The 19206-nt window shown below is 39.6% G+C and overlaps 2 pseudogenes; one reads left to right on the forward strand and one right to left on the reverse strand.

The window, feature by feature from the left end:
* Nucleotides 1–16608: 16608 nt before the first annotated feature.
* LOC139004788 (U2 spliceosomal RNA) lies at nucleotides 16609–16750 on the reverse strand (annotated as a pseudogene).
* A 1131-nt stretch (nucleotides 16751–17881) lies between these two features.
* On the forward strand, nucleotides 17882–18831 carry LOC139002040 (methylmalonic aciduria and homocystinuria type D homolog, mitochondrial-like; annotated as a pseudogene).
* The last annotated feature ends 375 nt before the right edge of the window (nucleotides 18832–19206 follow it).

Genomic DNA, 19206 nt, shown 5'->3' on the forward strand with positions numbered 1-19206 from the left:
GGAGGCAGTTTTTAATAGTGCATGTCAAGAACACAAAACTAGGTTCTCTATGTGCACTCACAGAGGAGTCTTACATTCCTGAAATAATGATTAATAAAGTTTACATAGAAGAATTTTAGTCATATGGATTTGATTTTCTCCTTAATTTAGTCATAGTTTTTCTTATTTCTCTTTATGGCTACCTCTTGACTTTGGAAATTACCCATACACACTTAGGCAAAAGCACAAGAACAACAAACAGTTCTGGAAAATATAAGAAAGTGTTGCTGAGAGCCTTTCCCAGAAACTTTTAATTAAAGAAATCTGACTATGTTAAAGCTATTCACTTTTCACCCTTCCTACCAACCCTGAAGCACTACAGATGAAAGCACCTTATGGAGTTTGGAATTTAAGAGAGTTCTTTAAACTTTCTTTAATCATTTCATATCAAACCCCAAAGTTATGCTAGGTCAAGAGTTGGTGACCTTTGACATGCACACAAAAGTGGACTGATATGAGGGGCAACATCTTTGGTACATTCCTTCTTTCTGACAAACACTCCTTTCGTTCTTCCACATACCCTTATCTCCAGGAGGGCAGCATAACCACTAAAACCCTTAACCAGTTTATCTTTCTCTTTTAGTTAAGTTTCTAAGGTATTGACTAAAAGATAAAATTAGTCAATTAAGGGCAACCCCTCCCTAAATGATTTGCATTTAAGAGGAGAGTGTAGGAGGTAGAAGAGCTGAAGGTAACATTAGTTCTGGAAGGAGAAACAAGGAGTGCTACTTTTAGACCTGGGCAGCTGGGTCTTTGTACACTGTCCCCTGCACTTACAGAAATGTTTATAAGTGTTATGCCCAGATTTCAGGATCCCCAAGAAACCACATCAGGGAGCCAGCCATGTCCGATGCAAAAGCATAAGAGTCTTTATTTGAGCTAGCTCGGCTCCCCCACCTTGCTGACACAGCAGCAGGAAGCAGAGAGAGATAACTCTGTGTGGAGACGGGTAATATAGGGGGAGTTGGAGTAAGTGGAGGAGAAAGGACTGTGCTCTGCCAATTGGCCAGGCACAAGTCGGTGTCTTGTTCCTGGGTGTGGCTAGCAGAGGCTTAGACTTCTGGGAAGAAGCTCCTTGCCAAGCACGTGGCCAAGGTAAGATGGAGCACTTACCCTGGGGCAAGATGGAGGGTGTAGCCCTTACCCTGGGGCAAGGTGGAGGGCGTAGCCTTTACCCTGGGGCAAGGTGGAGAGCCTAGCCCTTACCCTGGGGCAAGGTGGAGGGCCTAGCCCTCGCCCTTTCATTCCCCCCTTTGTCTTGGAACTTCCGGCTCAATCATGAGACGGACTGCATTTCTATTCCACCGTTGCTAGAGGTCCGAACTGGGCACACAGAACTATCAACTGAACTATCCCTATATGCTTAACAAATGGTCCGGTGGAAGGGAAAGAAACCATTTTAGCTTTAACAACTTCTATTGAAATAGGATTTTTCTTCTTAAAATTCCTCCATGGCTATCAAAAAAACCAAATCAAGATTAATTTATCTACTGTATTCAATTTGGCCTGATGTTTGCATAAACACAACAAGAATGGTAACCGACCACCTTTGCTGGAATCTCATGGTTGAATCTTAATGTGCCCCATAGGGCCAGGAAGCCAAGCCATCCAGTTGCCATCAGGCCTGCCTGCAGTATCTGCTGAGTTAGGTGAATCCTTCACCTGTAGCAACTCCACCTGAGCCCACACTCCAGGCTTTAAGGCCCATCTCAGTAGCCCTCCTACTCGTTGGGGCCCAGAGTGTGTGGGGGTTCCACAGGGATGCAGAGGCATCTTTACTGCTCCCCTTCTACTCTTACCAACCGCCAGTGATGGTAGGGCATCGGCCTGACACTCCAGCGCCAGCCATCTTCAGGGCTTCCAAGTAGGATACCAGGCTTTCTTCGTGGCATTCTTACTGGCTTCAAGTCTTTAGAGCTCAGACAGGGCTCTTTAAAACATGATACTCCAGTCAAAGTTTTCCGTTAATAAAACCACTATTAGGAACCGGTCTTATTGAATCGATGCAAAGAAATGTATTGCCATGTTAGCATTGCCAAATTTCGGAGGAATTACATAAGAAGAAAGACATACTGATCTACTCTAAGATTTTCTGACTTTCCTTGCTAATTCCTTTTCATGGATTTAAAACAAAACAGCAACTGTTGGTATAAAACTTTCTTTCTATGCATAACCATGCCTTAGACCTTCTATTCCAAACAGGCCTTTCCCAGCTTTCTACAGTTGAGGTTTGTACTACCCCTGACATGGGCATGGTTACGCAGGCCTGCAAGACAATATACAGACTGCCAACCATCAACTGTCTCTCAACAGAGACCAACACCTGATGGGCACCCTTCCCTACCCAGTTGGGCACCTGCCCTCTTGGCAGCCAGACACCCTCTACTCTTGGGGTTCACCCCACACAGTCCCCTTCCAGGACAGCCAACATACATTCAAACCTGCAAGAGAATCAAAGGTCAATATAACATATCAATACAATGAAACATAATATTGGCATCATGGCCGCTTCAGGCAGCCAAATCCTACTAAAGTCTATTCTTGACCTTCCTATGAATTATCCTTGTCTCTTTGGAGCCATGTCCATGAAGATGCAGGCATCATCTCAGTCTATTACACAGTATTGTGGGGGCTCCCGGTAGCAGGAGTGATCGCGAGCAATGTTACCAGCATCAGGCAGGTCGAGCGTGCCGTAGCTTGAGCTTGAGCGGGTTGCGTTGATCTCGATCGAGGCTCCATTTGGTGACAAAGTCTTCCCAGATCACAGATGGACCCAGGTCGCGACGCCGTCTACCTTGAGAGCGGTGGGGGTCATCAGCACCACAGTGTAGGGACCCTTCCAACGTGGCTCAAGGGTCTCCTGGCGGTGCCTTCTGCTGTAGACCCAATCTCCTGGTCTGTGACCTTTTCAGTGAACAAGTATTTTTTCAGTCTTGGGCTCTTGAGCTGATAACAGGAACATCGCCCAAGTCCCCTGATGGGGGCCTGACAGGAACAGATGTGGGGGCCTTTCCCACATCCTAGGACAGGATTCTTGACCTATGTCTCATTCAGATAGAAACGGTTTTCATCACAAACAAACAAACAAACCCAAAACCAAAAACCAAGAAAATCAAGGCCAGAAGTACCCCCTGATGTTTCAGGGGTACCAAGGAAGGAGAAGTTAGGCAGTGTCCAGCCCTTCTCACAATCTACCACCAGTGACCAGTTCCAGCTTACTGGCCTACCATCCATTCAAAATTTCTTTCCTCCCATCACACCAAAGCCATGCTTTTCAGTTAGTTAAAACTTTTAGCCTTAATTTTTAGGTGACATGTAAATAATTAACATTCCTCAGATTAACAATACATTCAAATTTAACAAGGATACATATTTAAGCAATAAGGACAGATCAATTTACAGAAGCAGAGACAGCATGCAATCCAAACCACAGCTGTGGGTAAACACATTATCTAGAGTCCTTGGGTAACCTAGTTTAAACTTAGGCATATCCTGGGTCTCCCGAACACGGAGTTGCAAGTTAGCTGGAGCCCTTCCGACCCTGGGACAGCTGCACTGTCCCTCCCAGGCAAAGGAAAAATATGCCCTTGCCGAGGCCGGTTTGGCTCAGTGGATAGAGCGTCGGCCTGCGGACTGAGGGGTCCCGGGTTCGATTCCGGTCAAGGGCATGTACCTGGGTTGCGAGCACATCCCCAGTGGGAGATGTGCAGGAGGCAGCTGATCGATGTTTCTCTCTCATCGATGTTTCTAGCTTTCTATCTTTCTCCCTTCCTCTCTGTAAAAAATCAATAAAATATATTTAAAAAAAAAAAAAAAAAGAAAAATATGCCCTTGAATATCAGCATGAAACCACAGTCTCTATCTGACTTTAGAAATTGGATTACTGCTATCAGTCCCTTTTAAAGACTTTGACATAACCTTTGATTGTCCTTAGTTTAAGGAAAGCAGGGTTTTCTAGATTTAAGAGATTAGCTTAAAAATAAATCCACGAGGCAAGCTTCCTTCTGCCCCATAAAACTCCGCCTTAAAGCTCCACCCCTGACTAAATCAGAGGGAGGGGCCTTTGCTGTTTCAAGATGGCGGCCCCCAGGGGAGCAGCAAACCATGCGGCCAACATGGCGGCTGCCAAGTCATGCAGCCCAAAATGGTGGCTGTACCAATAAGCAAAGGCATTTAGTTACCACAATAACACAATTTTTCCCAATTCAATCCGAACATTTCTTTGTCAGGTTCATCTCTGCCATTTTTAAGGCCAAAACAGTCTCGGGTTTTTATTCTGTACACAGCAAAAGGTCAAGTTCAGCTCAAAACTATGCACACTCGTTTTTAAACTGGCCTTTTCCCTTTACATGTGCACAGAAATCCCGGATGCATATTAAAACTTTTACATTTAACTTCTATGATCTAGCTGGGGCGATCTCCACGGGAAGGGCCCTGCTCCTGTCCAGAGTAGCTGCCGCCGCCGCCCCCCCAGGTGTCCGGCCCGCGGGCTCTGCGGGGGACCTCCCCCCGGACCCGATGCCAAAGGGGGCCTCGCTGCTCCGGCCTCCCGCAAGCGACTCGCCAGCCTTGTCCCCCACGCTCCGCCCAGCTCCACTCGCTCGCCACAAGCCCGGGGGCCAACACCCTGCCGCCGCCGCTGCGGAGCCCAAGCTGCCTGGGCCCACAGAGCAGCCGGGCCCTGGGGCGAGGGCTGCGCTCGCCACACACCGCGCTCCTGCACACCTGCCCCCAGGCGCCCTGCACCCCGACTGCACAGCAAGCGGCCTCGGTGCGCCGGCCTCAGCCTCTGCATCCAGGCGCATCTTTCCTCTCCTGCGGCCTGAGGCACAGTGATCCCTGCTCACCTTCCCTGCCTGGGATGCGCGCGGGCGGGCGGGGACCCCTCCCCTGCCTTTACACTCACATACTTTCACCAGACATTCATTAAGAGTTTAACAACTTCCCAACTCCTGAGGGAGCTCTAAAACCTCCCCCAATCTCCTTGAAATGATCAATCACAATACCCAAAGGAGCAGTCTGAGTCCATCCCATAACATCCGTCCAGTAAGTCCACAGAAAACAGAAAAACACAGACACAGACAAACAGGGCCCCAAAGAACAGCCTTCCAAATCCATGGAAGCAACTAGACGATGGCGTTATGCCAAACCGGTGGGAGTGACACGCCTCGTCTCAAATCCGGGAGAGGAATACACATCTCTCATGAGGGGAATACACATCCCTCAAATCCTTGAGGAGAATACACATTCCTCGTGGGGAGCAGAACGTCTTCTAACTCTCCCCCCCCTGTGGTCGTACACGGCGCGTCCGCCTGGACCCCTCAGGCACAGATTCCAGAAGTGAGCTCACACAGGACAGATAAAGAACAAGTCTCTGAACAGAGGCAGTAGAAAACTGCCTAGGAATGCTTCTCTTCTATCTTTTTTAAAAGATAGGCCAGATTCGAACCTTCAGCCAGTCCGAGTTTTGATGGTGAGTACCATCTAGAAGCCATTCCTCCAGATACAGGACAAGTCCCTTAGAGATAACATATATCACACAGAACAAATACACGACACACAGACACTTACCGCGGCCAGTCAGACTCTTCGAACTGGGGGGTCCCTGGATGTTCTTGGGAATCCCGGACGAGCCCCCAAATGTTATGCCCAGATTTCAGGATCCCCAAGAAACCACATCAGGGAGCCAGCCATGTCCGATGCAAAAGCATAAGAGTCTTTATTCGAGCTAGCTCGGCTCCCCCACCTTGCCGACACAGCAGCAGGAAGCAGAGAGAGATAACTCTGTGTGGAGACGGGTAATATAGGGGGAGTTGGAGTAAGTGGAGGAGAAAGGACTGTGCTCTGCCAATTGGCCAGGCACAAGTCGGTGTCTTGTTCCTGGGTGTGGCTAGCAGAGGCTTAGACTTCTGGGAAGAAGCTCCTTGCCAAGCACGTGGCCAAGGTAAGATGGAGCACTTACCCTGGGGCAAGATGGAGGGTGTAGCCCTTACCCTGGGGCAAGGTTGAGGGCCTAGCCCTTACCCTGGGGCAAGGTGGAGGGCCTAGCCCTCGCCCTTTCAATAAGTAGATGCTTCCAAATAGCTATTTTATGTCCAAACTCCATTTTTAAAACAAATTTTTTCTGTTCATAGTTTCAAAAAAATCTTAGATATATTTAAAGGCCTTACTATGTCATTTCTCAGGCATCCTGTTTTATATTTTGAACTATTTTAATTTCAGGATTTGTTTCTATAGTCATATTGAAGCAGGAATTTTAGGCGGATATAGGCAGGCTTAGGAATTTTTTAGAATTGGGGTCCATGGAAAAGTGCAGGGACCGCAGACTGGGAGAAGGTACATTTCCATAACACAAGGAAGCCAGGTGCAGTTACATCTCCATAAGACAAGGGAACTGCAAGTAGCCAAGAAAGGCCTATATTTACAAAATAAAGAAGAAGGAAGAAAGCCCAGAAGGAATTAGGAGAACAATGAGGGAGGAGAGCCTCACATGTCTCATGTGAGGTTTGACCTTTGAGTTCAGGGGTTGCTATAGTGACCAATTGGGAATATTGACCAATCAGAGGGGCTATCAGGACACAGGAACTGCAGCCTTTGTAAGCTGTGTAGAAAAGGGACTCAGTGGGACTCTTCTCCCTCCCTTCATGGGAGTCAGTTCTGTGGGACCCTTTTCCCCCTCCTTACATAAGAGTCTGTACTTGTTCTTCAATAAATTTCCACCTTTGCTATACCACTCTCTGTCCGTGGATTCATTCTTCGATTCCGGTGGACAAAGAATCAGGGTTCCAGTCCAAAAATTCGGTATCAAGATAATTCTAATTCTTTGATCAGTGTCACTGCTGTCTTCCAAATTGTCTCCAAGTTATTTTTTCTATTAATTATTCACTCAATAACCAAATATATTTCTACAGTAACATCTAACATGCAGAGATATTTGAAATCAAAATTCCTACAAGGAAATACTGCTGGTTTTTTTTTCTGTTTTAAATTTATTTTATTAATTTCAAGGGTGAAATTGTGTATGAATTTGCAACTATTCTTTGTATATGTTCAAGTTAGCCAGATTTACAATGACTCTTTTAAGAGAAAAAGCTAGGTTGAAATATAATTGTCTCTTGTTCAATTTGCAGTCCCAGTCTGAACAACAGACCCTTAAAATTTGTGCAGAAACACACACAATACATTTTTGACATTTAAATAATTTCATTTACTTTAAAATTGTACCATCCAATGTATATCTCTTGAGATTACTCAACCCTTTCCTGGTTGCTTTTCCAAATTACTTAGATTTCCTTGAATTTTGATCAAATTTTCCAAAGGATAGGCAGTACCTCTTTCCAGGATGTTATGCTTGAAATGAATAAATAGGACCCCTGTTTCATCATTCAAGTCATGGATAAAATGTGTAAAAGCCTTTGCCTCAGTACTGTTTAGTGTAGAACACATCCAAGCAGTTATTTTTACTTAGTGTCTCAAAATGTATAAATAAGAAATAATATTTCTCTAATGCTTGACCACAGCCACCACAGTCTGGGAAATGAACATAATTTCCAACCTGTTTATCCAACCTGAACATTTTAAACTACTGAGGCAGACTTTGGTAAGCAGAGCACAAATGAATGCCCTTGGCAATGCTATAATGAAACATTAGGAAAAGTTTTTGGGTGGCGAGGTGGCACAAACATGGAATTGAGGAGGACACATCCCTGAAGGGCAAGAGCTCTGCTCAGTATAAAATGAATTTAGAGTAGTAGTGGATTAGTGCATGCTGTATTTGAAGAATTATTCAACATTAAATAGTAGATATTATGTACCCTCTAGGTATAAGGTCATAATTTATTCTTTATGACAAATATCAGACTTGATTGATTAAAGGAGAGAGTGAGAGAGAACTTAAGATTCAATCAGATGATTGATTGACACTTGGCTCAACTGATGTCTTTTTTTTTTTAACCAGTGAGGAAACACAAATAGCCCAGTGTCACAATTGGTTAAAGGTGAGCTAGGGCTGGAACCCACATTCATCAAATCCTAGGCCAGTGTGCTTTCCAACACATCATTGCTCACATTATAAATTTCTTAATGAGTAGCTATCAGTCTAGCAATTTCTTTCAGTATAATTTTTACTATACTTGAAATTTATCTTTCTCAATTGTATCTCTTCTTAATAAATTACCACTTTTGCTATGATCTGATAAAAGTTTTATCAAAATTAGCAATCTACTTCTATTGATTTTATTGTTAAACTTTATTACCTAACTTTCATATTTTACTTTTATCTGACTTTTCTGTTTTCTTACAAACTAAATAAAAAGGTCACCTTCATATATGCCTAAGTCAGGTAATTACTAATTTTTAGTTGTTTTATTGAAATGTTTTAAAACATTTTCAAATTGCAGTTAAATATTGAATTCTAGCTTTATCAAAAATGCCATTTCCATCAAGAAAGGAAAAGAAAGTAGTCTGAAGAGGTCTTCCTATACAGCACCCTCTCCCCCACCACCACCACCTCATTTAAACAGTTATTTTCTAAATTAAATACCTATTTCTTTTTTAAAAGTATGAAGTTTTATTTTAATCTTGAAAAATATTTGACTTGAACATAAATAAAATATACTGAAAATGAAAAAATAAGTAAAATAAAGTATGAAGTGTTTATAATTGTAAATTCTCAAATACCATGTATGTTCTTGACAGGAAAGAATCATACATTTTACTAGGTGTCAAGAATATCCTAATTCTCTGGTAATAATACCCATGGCTTATAACTGGAGAAATTTTCCACAGACTAATTTCTGGCTCTTGTTTCATGACTGCAACCCAAGTACTCTCTGTGCCTTGCACCACGGGGTATGTTCAGATCACAATATAATATCTGCCCTGCACTTTTATGTCATTGTATTAAGTCAGCAAGTGGGAAATTTAAATGTTTATAGAAGTCTCTCCTTCATGTGTATGGCTGACAATAACCTAGCTATACATGTAAGTAACTGAAACTTCATGAATACATCTCCTTGAGTCAAAATAAATGTATTTCCAACCAGTTTCCCCTCGGCTGGATCTCAAAGATGTCTACATGTCCTCAATGTGTGCCAAATGTTTAACTACTAGTTTTTCTGGGGCAAAATATATAAATATATATATATATACATATGTCTATTGCAGATTTTACTAATAGAGAGCATGTGTAGCACACAATTCACAAATAATCCTATCTAATAAAAGACAAAAAGGGTAATTGACCGTACCTTCGCTACGCTTCCCATTGGCTAATCAGGGCGATATGCAAATTAACTGCCAACAAAGATGGTGGTTAATTTGCATACTAGGCTCCAAGCGGTGGAGTGAAACCAAATGTACCCGAAGCCAGCCGAGCAGCGAAGCCTCACAGCCCCGGGATCAGAGGAGCCGAGAGGCCTCACGCCCCGGGATCAGCAGAGCAGCGAAACCTGACGGTCCCGGGATCAGCGGAGCTGCAAGGCCTGACAGGTGGGGGGCGTGGGCTCTGGCCAGAGCCCAGCCAGAGCAAAGGCCCGGGTCCCGGGTGCCAGAGGAAAACTGGTGCCAGCAGCCAAGGGAAGGGAAGGTCTATTGCACAAATCTCTTTGTGCAACAGGCCTCTAGTAATAAATATAATTATAAAATATACACTGCTCTATTGTAAATTCCTAATATAACCAATTGATTCTCAAGAAATGTCTCTTGATTTTTGCTGAATTCTTTTACTGATGCCAACATGTGGTTTCAACTCAACTATAATGTGACAAATGCAATTGCATCTTTTATTGTAAAGGATTAGAAGAAAATAAAAATGAAAACCAAAGCAAAAATCAAAAACATTTTAGCATAAAAGAATGATAGTTGTGAAAGTCTTTATCTACATTCTCCTTTCCCATTTCCAGGATCAGAAGTAGTTCCTGTCAGCAATTTCCTTCCAGGCATTAAACATTTTTTTGTACAATTTTACTTGTCAATTATATGTTAATTAAAAGGTTAAATTGTTACCTCTTCCATGCCTTCTCTGCTTTTTTTTATTTTTTAAATTAAATTTATTGGGGTGACAATGGTTAATAAGATTATATATGTTTCAAGTGTACATTCCTATGATATATAATCTGTATTTATGATATATTATTGCCTCCCCACCACTCAAAGTCAAATCATCTTCTGTCACCATATATTTGACACCCTTTACTACCATCATACTGTTGTCTGTGTCTGAGTTCTTGTTTGTTTTTCTTTCTTGTTCATTCGTTGCTTTCAGTTTTATATCCCACATATGAGTGAAATCATATGGTTCTTGACTTTTTCTGTGTGACTTATTTGACTTAGCATGATATTCTCAAAAATCATCTATGTGTTGCAAATGCTATTATTTCATCTTTTCTTAGGGCTAACTAGTATTCCATAGTATATATGTACCACATCTTCTTTATCCAATCATCTATCGAAGGACACTTTTGTTGTTTCGATGTCTTGGCCAACATGAGTAATGCTGCAATGAACATGGGGTTGCATATATCTTTGTGAATAAATGTCTTCAATTTTCCTGGGGAAATATCCAGAAAATGGTTGCTGGGTCATATGGTAATTCTATTCTTAATTTTTGAGGAGCATCATACTGTTTTCCACAGTGGCTCCACCAGTTTATATTCCTACCAGCAGTAAATGAGGCTTCCTCTTTCTCCACAATCTTTCCTACACTTGTTACTACTGGTCCTGTTGACAATAGCCATTCTAACAGGTGTGAGGTGATATCTCACTGTAATTTTAATTTGCATTTCCCTAATGGCTAGTGAAGTTGAACATCCTTTCATATATCTGTTGGGGAGAAGTGTCTGTTCAGGTCCTATGCCCATTTTTTATCTCATCATCATTTATCCCCTCTATGCCCTCTTTCACCTGCACCTACCCACTTTTAACACCCCCTTCCCCCCACAATCACCACACTGTTGTCTATGAGTTCTCTTTTAATTTAATTTAATTTAATTTAAATTTATTTAATTTTAATTTTATTTTATTTCTCAATACTCCTCAACACCCCTTCCCTACCAGAGCTGTATGCATGCTCTCTATTAGTCTGTCTCTATTTTACTTGGTAGTTCAGTTCAGTTCTCTACTCATTTTTAAATGGATTGTTGGTTTGTTTTGTGTTGAGTTGTATGAGTTCTTTATATATTATGGATATTAGCCCCTTATCAGAGCTGTTGTTTTTAATAGAATCAGCATGATATGGTGAAGAGACCATTGCCTATGATCCAATTCTGATTCTGTCACCTATTCTCTGTGTGACTATAGGCAAGTTTCTTTAACTCTCGGTTTCTTCACTTGCAATCAGGGGTCATAATAGCATCTGCATCATAAGCTTTGCATGAGGATTAAGTTAGTTAATATGTAGAATTTATGGCACTTAACAGTTCATTAAAATTAAAAGAATTAATCAATACATTTTAACACTTAGTACATGGAAGAAAGAGAGGGAGGGATACAAAGAAAAACAGACATAAGTTTTGTGTATAAATTTAAAAATTAAAAACTAAAACAGTACAACTAATTTGGACATTGGAAATATACTAGTACTTCTAGTATTATGCTGGCGGTTATTTGAGGTCCATCCCCTCCCTCAGCTTACATTCATTGACATTTAGCAAGTATTTATTTAGCAGATAATTGTGAGATATAATAAACATAATGGATATATATATATATATATGAATTATTAATTGTACTCTTTTTTCAAGAAGCTTGCAGTTAGTAGTCAAAAGTGCAAATACACGCACACACACACACACACACACACATACACACAAAAAATTAAAGATGACATCTGTTAAAGGTATGAACAGTGTGTCTGTGACTTCTGAGATGGGAGAGACAGCTTCTAACCAGTATGGTTTAAATAAAAGATAACTGTGGATTTGGCCTAATCCATTGAAGCAGAAGGGACAAACTGATGATTCAAAGGTTGAATTTGCCACAAACAAAAAAAACATGCACATTATTGCAAAAGATTTTTTGGATTATCTTACAATATTTAGATATTAAAACTGTATTTTTTGGGTTTTATTAAAAAATTAGAAGATCTGATGACAGCACATCCTTTATTTCACACTGCCAAATCATTTGGAGGAGAGTTGTCTTGGTTTATTCAGACTGCTGTAACAAAATACTATAGATTGGGTGGCTTATAAACAACAGACATTATTCCTCAGTACCAGAGGCTGGGAAATCCAAGATCAAGGCATGAACAGATTATGTCTGGTGTGAGCCCACTTCCTGGTTCATAAGTGGCTGTCTTCTTACTCTGTCCTCACATGGCCAAAGCACAGAGAGGAAAGCTAGCTCTCTTATGACTTCCTTAAGGAGTTCTAATCATGAGTACTCCATCTTTATGACCTCATGTAATTCTAATTACCTCATAAATGTCCCACCTCTTAATACCATCACACTGGGTATAAGATTTCAAAATATGAATTTTGGGAGGACACTAACATTTCAGTCCATAGTACAAGTAATGATTGCCCCTCTAGAGGGGCATTCACTCATTCTCTTGCTGTGGTAGCAGTAGATATTTGTAAAGTGGAGTTCAAACCTGCAGCCACTGGTACACAGTGATACACATAAATATTAATGATGATATTTAAGATTCTTCTGCTCTAGCATTTTTAGAACCCTTACATTGTCCAATTATTGGTTCAGCTTTCGTTATAATTGTGCTATGTATTGTTTTACTACTACTGGACTGTGATGGCTCAGTGATTTATCTCTGTAATGTTTACATTTATTTACTCCAGTTAAATCTTTTCATATCCTATCAGGTTTTTGTTCAATATGAGGTTTTATACAAATTCATTTTCCTAAAACATGATTGATTTAGGTGCTGCTTTATTTCACCACTTTCATTTGTCTGTTGTACTCTCTTTTTAGGAAGCATTATCAACTTAGTTTATTATGAAAGCTAAAAATAACCTTGCTCAAAAGTGACAATTAATTTAGTGAGCCTTCATAATACCTATTATTTAACCAGAGAATATAACATTTGGAACAAAATGTATTTTCCTCTTCAATCAGCAGTTCTCTGTAGTGTTTCCACTCCATAAATGCACTGTATTTAAAAGCAGATTAGAACTGACAACAATGAGTCACATGTCTGAATTTTTGACATGAAAATAAAAATGAGTTCCTGTGCATAGGAAGTCCAAAATTCATCTCTCTTTCGCCTAAGGTTTTCTTTTCTCAATATAAGTGACTAGTTTAATATAATATTGTTGACTTAGCCATGATGAATTTCAAGCTAAAGGCAGAAATGAATTTTGCATTAATAAATTGTTTTGAGATGAATTCAGAGTATTTCATTATATAAGAAGGGCAGCTATAAAACATGATGGTGGTCTTTCCATCATTACTACCTGTGGCCCATTTGTGAATCTGACATTTATCAGTGTGACAGAGAATATTAAGCAACTGATGGACAGTTATTAGCTGAAGTCCTGATATATTTACATCATGGGAAAATGCATTTGGTATTTTCTTGCTGGCAACTGGTCTGCTGTTCATAATTTGATGGAAAATTGATTAATCACACATTTAACTCAATGCAAGATCTTCTGCACTATAATAAATTATGGCCATTAATCAATAAGTACAAAGTAATTCCAAGAGTCTGGAGACATGCTGGTTTCTAATAGAAAAACTTGCACTTAGGCCTTCTTGCCAGTGACCACTTCATCTGAGGTATTTTGCACCTGCCTCAATCCAATTAGATGACATAATTAATGAACCTCAATGCTCTTGATAATTTGTTAGACAAAAAAAAAGAGAATGTTTTGGCACATCCATTAAAATCTAATGTACAACACTTTGCAGAAAAAGGGGAAAATGGTGAATCAAAGCAACAGCAAGCTTATGCTGGGAATCTTGCCATTCAAGTATAAGTGTGGCAAGCCACATCCTTATTTAATGTTGGGTGAAGATTCAGCTGCATTTATGTTTAAAAATCTAATGGATTTCTTTTTTCCTTTAGAAAAGTGAACTTGGCCTGTGCAAAGTTTCATGCCATCTTGTTTCTTTTATGACAAATTAAATGGTATGATTAGAATAAGTATTCAGGAAGTATTGTTTCAGAGGCAATCTAATAAATGTTTCCTTGGTTAAGTATCAGTTACAGTTTTACATATCCCAGTCATTCTGCACCTGTTTTATGCCGCTAACAATAGGCCTCTCAATAGATTTTAGTGAGAGAAAGCCTGGGAAGATAAAAAGAAAATCAGTTTGTAGCTAATTCTGTCGCTAAGAAATGCCAGGAGTTGAATGTGTTTAGAGTCTTTGAAAAACAATTAGCTGTGGATTATAGGTCTAAAAGGCCTAACCTAACTGTACCTGGAAAATACTTTGCCCATTTAATGCCTTCTAAGCTGTCACTGAGCTTGAACTTTAGTCCCAGTGATTAATGAAAAGCTGCAGGGCACAGCTAGAAGCTAAAGTCTCAATTATGAAAAAGCAGTAACTAGTTTAATGTGCTGCTGCTTTTATACTTAAAGTGACAGCTATGAGAAATGGCAATATTTCCAATCATGCTTTAATAATTTATCACTCATTTATTGGCATGTCCAATGTGCTTTAATCCCACTATTCTTTTTCTTTTTCTGGGCTCCTGGGGTTGTCACACTGAAGAACACACTCTGGTCTGGTTCCTTAAAAAGCAGACCTTTCTTTTTGGAAGTTGGGGTCTGTTACCATAAAGTTTCATGTCTGTCTGTATCTATCTATCTATCTATCTATCTATCTATCTATCTATCATCTATCTATCATCTATTTATCTTCTAATTAGTGCCATATTATAACAATAGAGTTTTTGAAAAGAGCATAGCCCAGTACCCTCTATCTACTTAAAGTTTACAAACTGCCATCTTAAATCCTGGCAGACACCTTGAATTGTATGCTTTTGGTTATAAGAGAAACTAGACAAGGGTGAGTGGAGAAATCAGTATAAGTCTACCTGTGCCAAGAGGAATCAATTTAGATGTGCAGACAGCAGACAAGTATAAGCAAACTAGAGGCCCAGTGCATGAAACTCATGCACTGGGGGAAGGGGTCCCTTAGCCTGGCCTGCGCCCTCTCGCATCCCGGAACCCCTTGGAGGAGGTTCACCTGCTGGCTTAGGTCCGATCCACCTGACAGTCGGATATCCCTCTCGCAGTCTGGGACCCCTGCCTGCTTGCTGCTCCTTACCACTCAACTCGCTGTTCCTTAGCACTGCTGCAGATTCAGGAGAGGCTCCCGCCACCGCTACTGCACTCACCAGTCGTGAGCCTGGCTTCTGGCTGAGCAGCGGAGGCTCCCCCTGTGGGAGCACATTGACCACTAGGGGGTAACTCCTGGATTGAGCATCTGTCCCCTGGTGGTCAGTGCGCAGGGACTGGTTGTTCCACTGGTCATTCCACCATTCAGTCGATTTCATATTAGGGTTTTATGATATAGGATTATAGAGCATTAAATGAGGTAGATGGAAGAAAGATAAGATTTTTTTCAAGTAGTGGTACCAAATATTTTACAAAATTATTTAGGTCTAATTTTGTATTTTTAATTTCAGAAGTAAATTGTTTGATCAACAGCTATAGCCATTCCCTTGACGTAGATTTTTAGATCCTGTTAGGTTGTTTCCTGTAGTGTGTATAAGGCTTAACATAGTACCTGACATAGCACCTGGTGAGTGGATGAGAAAAACAAGTAAACAGAGTCATAAATCTGGGCTATTTGCTAATTTTAATTAATCTTCTCAAGTATTGTTTAAGTATCCACTGTACAGTAAAACTTGAATGAAAATAAGTGAAATTTCAAGGGACTTGAAAAGTCACAGTTATATTCATAAGTATTTAAAATTGAGATTATAACACAATAACATAAAGTTTTATATAAGATCTCCTTAAATAAAACAAAGGCATAAATAAATATGTTTAGTAGTTCTTAAATTGTGACTATATAGGCTTTTTTCTGAAGTTGACTTTAAAAAATAGAATAGGTTATTAGTGCTTATGATATACTAGTAAATAATATAGGTAATATTTTTAAATTGCCTTAGGTTAATTTGTTGTCTAGAAGGTTTTTTTCCTTCTTAATTTTTAGATCTGTATTTATAAAATACATCTCTCAACTTCATAGTTGAAAAATATTTATACATCATAAGAGTACAAATAACTTCTCAAGAAACAAACTGCAGGAACTCTTTTGGGTGCATAGAAAGAACACATATAACTAAAAAGTATCTTTCTTATAATTTGATAGTGAGGAATGTATTTTGTTTTCTTTAATTACCATCATCAATAGCGATAGGTACCAGCCTTCAAAGCTTCAGATCACAAATCAGCAAATAAATGTAAGTGAGGTCGTAAAGTTCAAGTTTCAAAGCAGATGGCAGTTTGCTAGTAAAATATTAAAGGAACCAATTTTAACTAAAATTGGCTTAAAGTACTTCTTACTTGTCTGTCCCAGTGAAGGGTCAATTTTGACTCAGATGACAGTGGCCTTATGAGCCAGAGCACATGGATCTTGGTGTTCGATGAGCTTTTTGGAAGTTATTTGAGCCCAGTGATAGAAGTGATATACCTTGTTATTTCTTTGGTAAATAAAAAAGTGTGTTTGATCTGCTACTATATTAAACTGATAAGAACAGATACTACACTTGATCTTAGCCAAAAGGCCTAGAAGCGATGATCTGCTACTATAATCAAAACAGATGACAACTTGTTCACAGAACTGAACTGTAAAATAAAACTGCAGATTGGGTTGAAGATTTAGTTTTAAATCCAACAGGCTATATATATATATATATATATATATATATATATATAATCTTTAGATAAAAGACCAAAAGCAGAATTTATATTTTGGGCAAGGGTATTTAATGCATTTTGATAAAACAACGCACCAATATAATTATAAGGAAAAACAATGTCTTTCTTGAGCACTTATATTTAGTAATATTAAGAAGTACGGGTCATTTTTAAATTTTATGTGGCATTGGCATGTGATTTTTTTTCTCTGTGAAAGTTTAAGTAAAAGAATATGAACACACATTTATTCCATTAACTGCTACTCTAAGTCTATGTAAATAACTTATTAGTAAGGCTGTCTTGACTCTTACCCTGCACTGAACAGTACACTATCACGCTCAGTTCAGCTTTTCATGCCTAGGCGTGCTTTTGTGGATTCTTCTTTTTTAATGGAATAATTTTCTTCTCATGCTATTTAACTTATCTAATAACTTTCTTTTTAAAATGCTTCAAATTACTTTCCAGAATCATTCTCAAGTTTGAAGCTGATCATACCGTTTATTATTATGGTTCAGATACATTCCTTCAGCATAACTGTCTGTGAGCTTTGACAAATCATAGTCCCCTACCCTACACTCCAAACATCTGTGAATTGGCTAGCACCTGTTGGAAGGTGTCATGGGTGCTGTCTTGTTACTCTCTGTAGACATTGATCTAGGCATCTGTCCAGAGACATTTTCGTACATATGTGGGTACACACACACACAAACACACACACCATTCATCACATAGATATACATACAAATTTGCACACATACATACACAAACCCCATAAAACCTATATTTTGGATGTGAATAGAATTTCAGTTCTTTAATCTTGGCTTTCAGACTTTTTCCTTTCAGTGCTGTCTTCCCATACAGAACTTAACTTAAAAAATTAAAAAGTGGCTGTGGCCACAGACATCTTTGAGGTGGGAAAAATCGGGGTCTGGGACAGCTGGAGGCGGCCACAGTGACTGGAGTAACTTCACGGAAGGGAAGATATTTTGCGTCTGCCCTCTCCACCAGAAATGGCCAATGTACTCTGTAACAGAGACAGACTGGTTTTCTATCTCCCAGGATTTTACTCTTTAGTTAAAAGGGTTGTCAATACCAAAACCTTTTCAACTGCAGGATTTTCAGGTTCTGATGAGTCTCATGTGGCCACTGCACCTCCCGATATTTAGAGAGAAAGAGAGAGAGAAAAACATCCATTAGCTGCCTCTTGTAAGCTCCCCAACCTGGGGCTGAACCCACAAGCCAGGCTCTTGAACAATGTGTCTGGGTGAAATAATGGGACCATTTGGGCCCCAGGATCAGAGATTCCAGCTTCCTGGGAATATAGGTTTTGATTGTCATCTCAACAGGACCATGTCACAAAAGAAAAGCCAGATTCATAAAACTTTACTTGATGTTTTAGCAGAACTTTTATGAAGTGAAAACATGAGTTTGTGATGGCACAATATGTGAATGAATTTCAGGGTAATGATGCACCTGTTGAACAAGAAATTAACAATGAGAAACACACTTTGAAAGTGCCAAAGTGGAGTGTGTAATCCAAACATGTCCAGAATTGCTACGAAGAGATTTTTAATCAGTTTCCAGAAAGGGCCACCAACAAACTAATGATTCTGACTGTAACACAGAAAACTAAGAATTATATGACTATGTGGAGTGAGGAGGTAGAAAATGAAAGAGAAATGCTCTTAGACAAGTTTATCAGTGGTGCTAAGGAAATAGGCTATGCTCTTCAAGCTGAAGGCTATTGGGCTGAGTTTACTGACCCATCATCTGGTTTGGTGTTTTTTGGACCATATACAAACAACACTCTTTGAAACAGATGAACTCTATTGTCATTTGGGATTCTCTGTTGATGACCTTGGCTGCTCATAATCTCTGGGGTACCCATGCGGTTGTAGGAAGTATCTTCACAAATGTAACATCAGATAGCCATATTATGAAGAAAGTAAGTGGAAACTAATAGTAATGTCAATTTACTTACTGTACTATTTCTACTTAACATTTGGGTTGATCTATAAACACTGTCAAAGGCTTCAGTTTTTAAAATTTACTTATTTCTAGTAAAATTTATTTATTTCAACTTTTGTAAATTTACAGCATTGACAAGGGATTTGTGATTTTTAAATAGCAAAAGTTCATATTGTCTATGAATGCATGTTAAGCACATCCACATTATACAGAATGTGGTAATTAACATGTAACTATGGTATGATATCCTATTGTTATTGCTCCCCTTTATTGGAAAAACCTTAGTTTTAGTTATTTTCTCCAAAAATAAATTATACATTTACTTATGGTATTTTTTTCATTGCAATATTTTATAAATGTGGTTCTT

Source organism: Myotis yumanensis, unplaced genomic scaffold (genome assembly GCF_028538775.1).
Source record: "Myotis yumanensis isolate MYYU_CA2020_CCGP unplaced genomic scaffold, mMyoYum1.0.hap1 SCAF_2, whole genome shotgun sequence".
Taxonomy (NCBI): domain Eukaryota; kingdom Metazoa; phylum Chordata; class Mammalia; order Chiroptera; family Vespertilionidae; genus Myotis; species Myotis yumanensis.